The 6,287-nt window shown below is 47.1% G+C and overlaps 1 non-coding gene across 1 annotated transcript; it reads left to right on the top strand.

Moving 5' to 3' along the window:
- Nucleotides 1-3,407: 3,407 nt before the first annotated feature.
- Nucleotides 3,408-3,561, top strand: LOC133647525 (5.8S ribosomal RNA). Its single transcript, XR_009825707.1, has one exon. It is a non-coding gene; the product is annotated as a 5.8S ribosomal RNA (ribosomal RNA).
- Nucleotides 3,562-6,287: the final 2,726 nt, after the last annotated feature.

The raw sequence follows: 6,287 nt of genomic DNA, 5'->3' as shown, positions 1-6,287 counted from the left end.
GGGTGCCCGACATGTCGTAAACGCCCCCAGCAAAGTCACACTGTAAGTGGGGGAGAAAAGTTGGGAAAGTGGGCAAAAGTCCCCAAAATGATCAAAAATCACACCCAGGTTCGAGTCCCACAAGTCCCGCAGCCGCCCACCCGAGTCCAGAGGTGCCCGACATGTCCTAAACTCCCCCAGCAAAGTCACACTGTGAGTGGGGGAGAAAATTTGGGAAAGTAGGCAAAAGTCCCGAAAGTGATCAAAAATCACACCTAGGTTCGAGTACCGGAAGTCCCGCTGTGTTACACCCGAGTCCAGGGGTGCCCGACATGTCCTAAACGCCCCCCAGCAAAGTCACACTGTGAGTGGGGGAGAAAAGTTGGGAAAGTAGGCAAAAGTCCCCGAAATGATCGAAAATCACACCCAGGTTCGAGTCCCACAAGCCCCGCCATGTTCCACCCGAGTGCGGGGGTGCCCGACATGTCCGAAACGCCCCCAGTAAAGTCACACTATGAGTGGGGGAGAAAAGTTGGAAAAGTAGGCAAAAATCCCCAAAATGTTCAAAAATCACACCCAGGTTCGAGTCCCACATGTCCCGCAGCCGCCCACCGGAGTCCGGGGGTGCCCGACATGTCCAAAAAAATAATAAAAATCAAAAAAATCCCCAAAAAATCCGGGGGCCGGATTTTGGACGCCGGCGTGCCGCGTTCGGCCCGTGTGCCATAGTTTGGCGACCAATTTTAAAAATGTGCCTTTGACGGCTAGTTTTTTTCCTTAGAGTAAGTACAGAGTAGATCCAGTAGAAAATATGCATTATAAACAAAGAGAGGGAGTTTGGAGGGGCAAAAAGGCCCTCTTGGGACTTTTGCAGCAGCACACATCAACATAAGGCATGCCATACACAGTAAAAGCCCCCAAAATGAAAATTCACAACCAAGGTTTGAGTGCCACAAGTTCCGCCACGTGCCACCCGAGTCCAGGGGTGCCCGGTGGTGCCCAGCATGGCCAGAACGCACCCAGCAAAGTCACAGGGGAAGTGGGGTGGAAAAGTGGAGAATGTCTGTAAAAAGTCATGAAAATGATCAAAAAACACACCCAGGTTTGAGTGCCACCAGTCCCGCCGCGTTCCACCCGAGTCCAGGGGTGGCAGGAGGTGCCCAGCATGGCCAAAACGCACCCAGCAAAGTCACAGGGGAAGTGGGGGATTTTTTTCTAAGTACCAAATCGAAAGAGGGTAAAAAGCACCTCTTTTTACCTTCTCTCGATCTGGCACTTAGAAAAAAAACGGGGGAAAAAAATGATTCGATTTTTTTCTAAGTACCAAATCGAAAGAGGGTAAAAAGCACCTCTTTTTACCTTCTCTCGATCTGGCACTTAGAAAAAAAAACGGAAAAAAAAAATTATTGGATTTTTTTCCAAGTACCAAATCGAAAGAGGGTAAAATGCACCTCTTTTTACCTTCTCTTGATCTGGCACTTAGAAAATAAACGGGAAAAAAATGTTTCGGATTTTTTTCTAAGTACAAAATCGAAAGAGGGTAAAAAGCACCTATTTTTACCTTCTCTCGATCAGACACTTAAAAAAAACGGGGAAAAAAATTATTGGATTTTTTCTAAGTACAAAATCGAAAGATTGATTGATTGATTGATTGAGACTTTTATTAGTAGGTTGCACAGTGAAGTACATATTCCGTACAATTGACCACTAAATGGTAACACCCGAATAAGTTTTTCAACTTGTTTAAGTCGGGGTCCACTTAAATTGATTCATGATACAGATATATACTATCATACATACTATCATCATAATACAGTCATCACATAAGATAATCACATTGAATTATTTACATTATTTACAAACAGGGGTGTAGAGGGGGGGGGGGCGGGGGGGGTAGGATATGGACATCAAGTAGTGGACATAGAGAGAGAGAGAGAGAGAGAGAGATCAGAAGGCATAAGAGAAAGAAAAAGTATCTGCATTTGATTGTTTACATTTGATTATTAGCAATCCGGGGAGGTTGTTAGTTTAGGGTTGTAGCTGCCTGGAGGTGAACTTTTATTGCGGTTTTGAAGGAGGATAGAGATGCCCTTTCTTTTATACCTGTTGGGAGCGCATTTCACATTGATGTGGCATAGAAAGAGAATGAGTTAAGACCTTTGTTAGTTCGGAATCTGGGTTTAACGTGGTTAGTGGAGCACCCCCTGGTGTTGTGGTTATGGCGGTCATTTACGTTAAGGAAGTAGTTTGACATGTATTTCGGTATCAGGGAGGTGTAGCGGATTTTATAGACTAGGCTCAGTGCAAGTTGTTTAACTCTGTCCTCCACCTTGAGCCAGCCCACTTTAGAGAAGTGGGTAGGAGTGAGGTGGGATCTGGGGTGGAGGTCTAGAAGTAACCTGACTAGCTTGTTCTGAGATGTTTGGAGTTTAGATTTGAGGGTTTTGGAGGTGCTAGGGTACCAGGAGGTGCATGCGTAATCGAAAAAGGGTTGAACGAGAGTTCCCGCCAGAATCCTCAAGGTGCTTTTGTTGACCAGAGAGGAAATTCTGTAGAGAAATCTCGTTCGTTGATTAACCTTTTTGATTACCTTGGTTGCCATTTTATCACAGGAAAGGTTAGCCTCTAGAATGGAACCTAGGTAGGTGACCTCATCCTTCCTGGTGATAACAATGTCACCTACTTTTATGGTGAAGTCATTGACTTTCTTAAGTTTGATGTGGGACCCAAACAGGATGGATTCTGTTTTACCCAAGTGTATGGATAGCTTGTTGTCAGCGAGCCAGGTGCAAGTTCTACAGAGCTCAGCACTGAGGATTTTCTCCACCTGTGACTTGTCCTTGCCGGATACCAGCAAGGCAGAGTCATCCGCAAACAAAAACAATTCACAGTCGCATGCCGATGACATGTCGTTTATGTATATTAGGAACAGTAAAGGTCCCAATATACTGCCTTGGGGGACTCCAGAGGGTAAAAAGCACCTCTTTTTACCTTCTCTCGATCTGGCACTTAGAAAAAAAAACGGGGAAAAAAAAAATTAGTGACACGTGGTTTTCGGGGAACAAAGCAGAAGTCTCAGGGCCTCGGGGCGGGTTTCGGCCCGTCCCTTGCCGCGTGTGGCATGGCGGGCTCCGCGACCGACGGCCGGGCTGCAGCCCTTCGGCCGGCGGGCGCGTCCCGGCGGGCGCGTCCCGGCGGGCCGCTCGCCCCTTTCGGAACCTTGAACCGGCATCCGCTTCCGAGCGGGGGGTTTCGGGCACCCAACTCGCCTCCCTCCCACGGAAGGAATAGGGGGGTTTAATGTCTCCCGTCTACGCCCGCTTTGCGGGCGGAGGCAGGAGCGCCCGGAGCTCTGGCGCCCCGGGCGACGTGCCAAACTTGATAAACCCAACTCGAGGATGTGGCAACAAAGCAAAACAAACTGAGACAAATCTCAGCGGTGGATCACTCGGCTCGTGCGTCGATGAAGGACGCAGCAAGCTGCGAGAACTAATGTGAATTGCAGGGCACATTGATCATCGACACTTCGAACGCACATTGCGGCCCCGGGCCCATCCCGGGGCCACGCCTGTCTGAGCGTCGCCTGAATATCAATCGGAAGGGGGACATCCCCCCCTCCAGAGCTGGGGTGTCGCAGGACCCTCGGGTCCTTCGTCCCCTTAAGTGCAGACTTGTGGGCTGAAGAACACTCTGTCGCGGACCTCGCGGCCCCCTTCTCCTACGGGGCGACACCCCTGTTACGAGCCCTGCGCGTGTGCGGGCGCGGCTGCCCGTGGACCTCGCGTCTCGGGTAGTCCGTGTTACGCGCGCCACGGGTGGCGGGCAGGGTGAGCCCCTGCGTGAGCCCCTGCGTGAGCCCACTGCGCGTGGAGTGACCCCTGTTACGAGCCCCCGGCACGGGCGGGCGCGACCGTCGTCAGGCGGACCCGCGTTACGCGTGCGACGGGGGTGGCGGGCAGGTAAGCTCCGCGCGCGACGCTCCCACAGCGAACCCACGGGCGACCCCCGTCACGAGCCCCTTAGCGTGTGCGGGCGCGGCTGCCGTCAGGCAGACCCGCGTTACGCGCGCGACAGGGAGGCGGACGGGCTGGCCCCTGCTACGAGCCCACCGCGTGTGGCGCGATCCACTGTCAAGAACCCCCACCGTACGGGCGGGCACGACCGTTGTCAGGCGGACGTGATTTACGCGTGCAACGGGGGCGGCGGGCAGAGGGGAGCTCTGGCGCGGCGGGTGGCGGGCAGGCCCGTTACGAGCCCACAGCATGTGCGGGCGCGGCTGCCGGCGGACCTCGCGTCTCAGGCTGACCGCGTTACGTGCGTCGGGTGGCGGGCGGGTGCGTGCGGAGGAGGCGGGACACGCGCGGGCCCATGAACATGTTACACAGAATCCACAAAACCTGCAACTAATTTTTGGCTTTTTTTTTTCCGCTAATGCCCATAATGTTTTTTGTTCAATAATTTGCATTAAACCCAACCGGAGGACTAAAATGGTATGGTATTGTTTGTGCTATGGCGCCTTCTTTTGGACCAGTTGGCTAACTGCAGGTTTTGCGGGTTAAAAATGAACTTCCTGTTTTGATGCCATAAACTGGATATAAGCGCTCATAGAATTTTGCTCGAAAGGATTATTCATTCATCATTTCAAGCAAAGTTTGAAGTTTTACAATATAACCAAAACAATTTTTAATTTCTAACCCGTCCCATGTGTGATGTCTGTAGGAGTGTTTTCATTCATATTTGTGCATGCTATCGTAATGTAATGAAGCTAGCATTGTTAGCATTAGCTAGTATGCTAACACGAGTATCTGTTAGAATTATTAACTTACAACGACATTTTTTTTGTATTGTTTCAGTTTCGTAAATTCCTCAGTAAATTCACCAAAACGTCACCGTGGAGTTATTGAGTCGGTTTAGCTTATTGGAGAGCCAGCTTGCGCAGCTAGTGGGTCCATGACCAGGACTTCTGTTTTGTTTGATCAGCCCTTTTACTGCCGTGTGACAGACACTGTTTGGAAACAATTAAGGTAAATAAACATTTACAAACTCTTTCGTACCGGTATATATCTGCGGCTATATTAGCTTCAGTGTGGCTAATATATGTAAAAATATTTATTTATTCTAAAATGTGGTCGGTGTGGCTTAAATACCGGAAAATATGTTATAATGTTATTTCAGTGAATATTGACAGATTATATTTAAAACCATATCCATTAAACTTTAAATTAAAATTGTTGCCACATTTTTGTAAAGATAACTCAATAAACAAATATTTTGGGTGGGTATCTAGATATGTTTTAGATATGTTAATCGCATCTTTTAAAGTCAAAAATCTAATTTGGAGTTTTTTACATGTGTTTTCCACTGGAAAAAACTCCAGAATATCACCAAGCATATATTTCTCATTTCTAGACAAAATATCTAAACAAACTTAAATCAAGTCACAATCCCATTAATAGCAATTTTACAGTCAGACATAACAACTTGTTTTCAGGCAATCGATCCTCTGAGGGGAAAAATATTACTTTTGAGTATCACAAGTTTGTTGTAAGACACAAAACTTCTCAATACTATTAAGTATAGCTAATAATAACTTGTAATTGCTCATTTCAAGATCACTTTGATGTTAAAGCTTAAAGGTGCCATATGTAATAATGTGGCCAGAAATGGTACTGCAATCACAGTCAAAATTCTAGCCAATACGTTTTACATAGAAATTAAACTATTTTCAGGAACAAGTATGTAATGCCTGCGTACAATATCACAACAAATGTCAATCATATGGTTATTGTCATTACTGTCAGAGAGACTACAACCAACGCTTGCAATGGTTATACTGGTGAAAATAAGTGGAGCATGCTTAGCAGCCTAATGTACGACAGACAAAACTAAAGAGGAGACATTTTACCAAGGTATGCCTATAGGCTACTGTTTCAAACGTTTCAGATTGTCATATAACTTGGTACATGTAGTCCACAATATATCAAACACCAATGAGGAATTATTTTATCATGTGATTTGGCTGTCTCCATACGTTTCACATTGCCATGATGCTAATGTTGGAACCCATTTTCTCAGCGTATCAGCATATTGAGAAGGAAATAGGTTTTATTTGTCTAAAATATAGTTTGCCCTGTCAGTTGGATGACACATCGACATACAGGGTAACGGCCATATATTTCCCTCGTTAGCCTACATGTCGATGTGTCATTGACCGGGCTAGCATGCTAAGTATTGGTTGCAGTAACAAACTAGCTTTGTTAGACAAGATCATAGACTGTATTGGACACAGTGACATGCGGTGAGGTTCA

The sequence above is a fragment of the Entelurus aequoreus genome, linkage group LG03 (assembly GCF_033978785.1).
Source record: "Entelurus aequoreus isolate RoL-2023_Sb linkage group LG03, RoL_Eaeq_v1.1, whole genome shotgun sequence".
Lineage (NCBI taxonomy): Eukaryota > Metazoa > Chordata > Actinopteri > Syngnathiformes > Syngnathidae > Entelurus > Entelurus aequoreus.
Note: the sequence above shows the minus strand (reverse complement) of the source record. Positions and strands in the feature narration are given on the sequence as shown.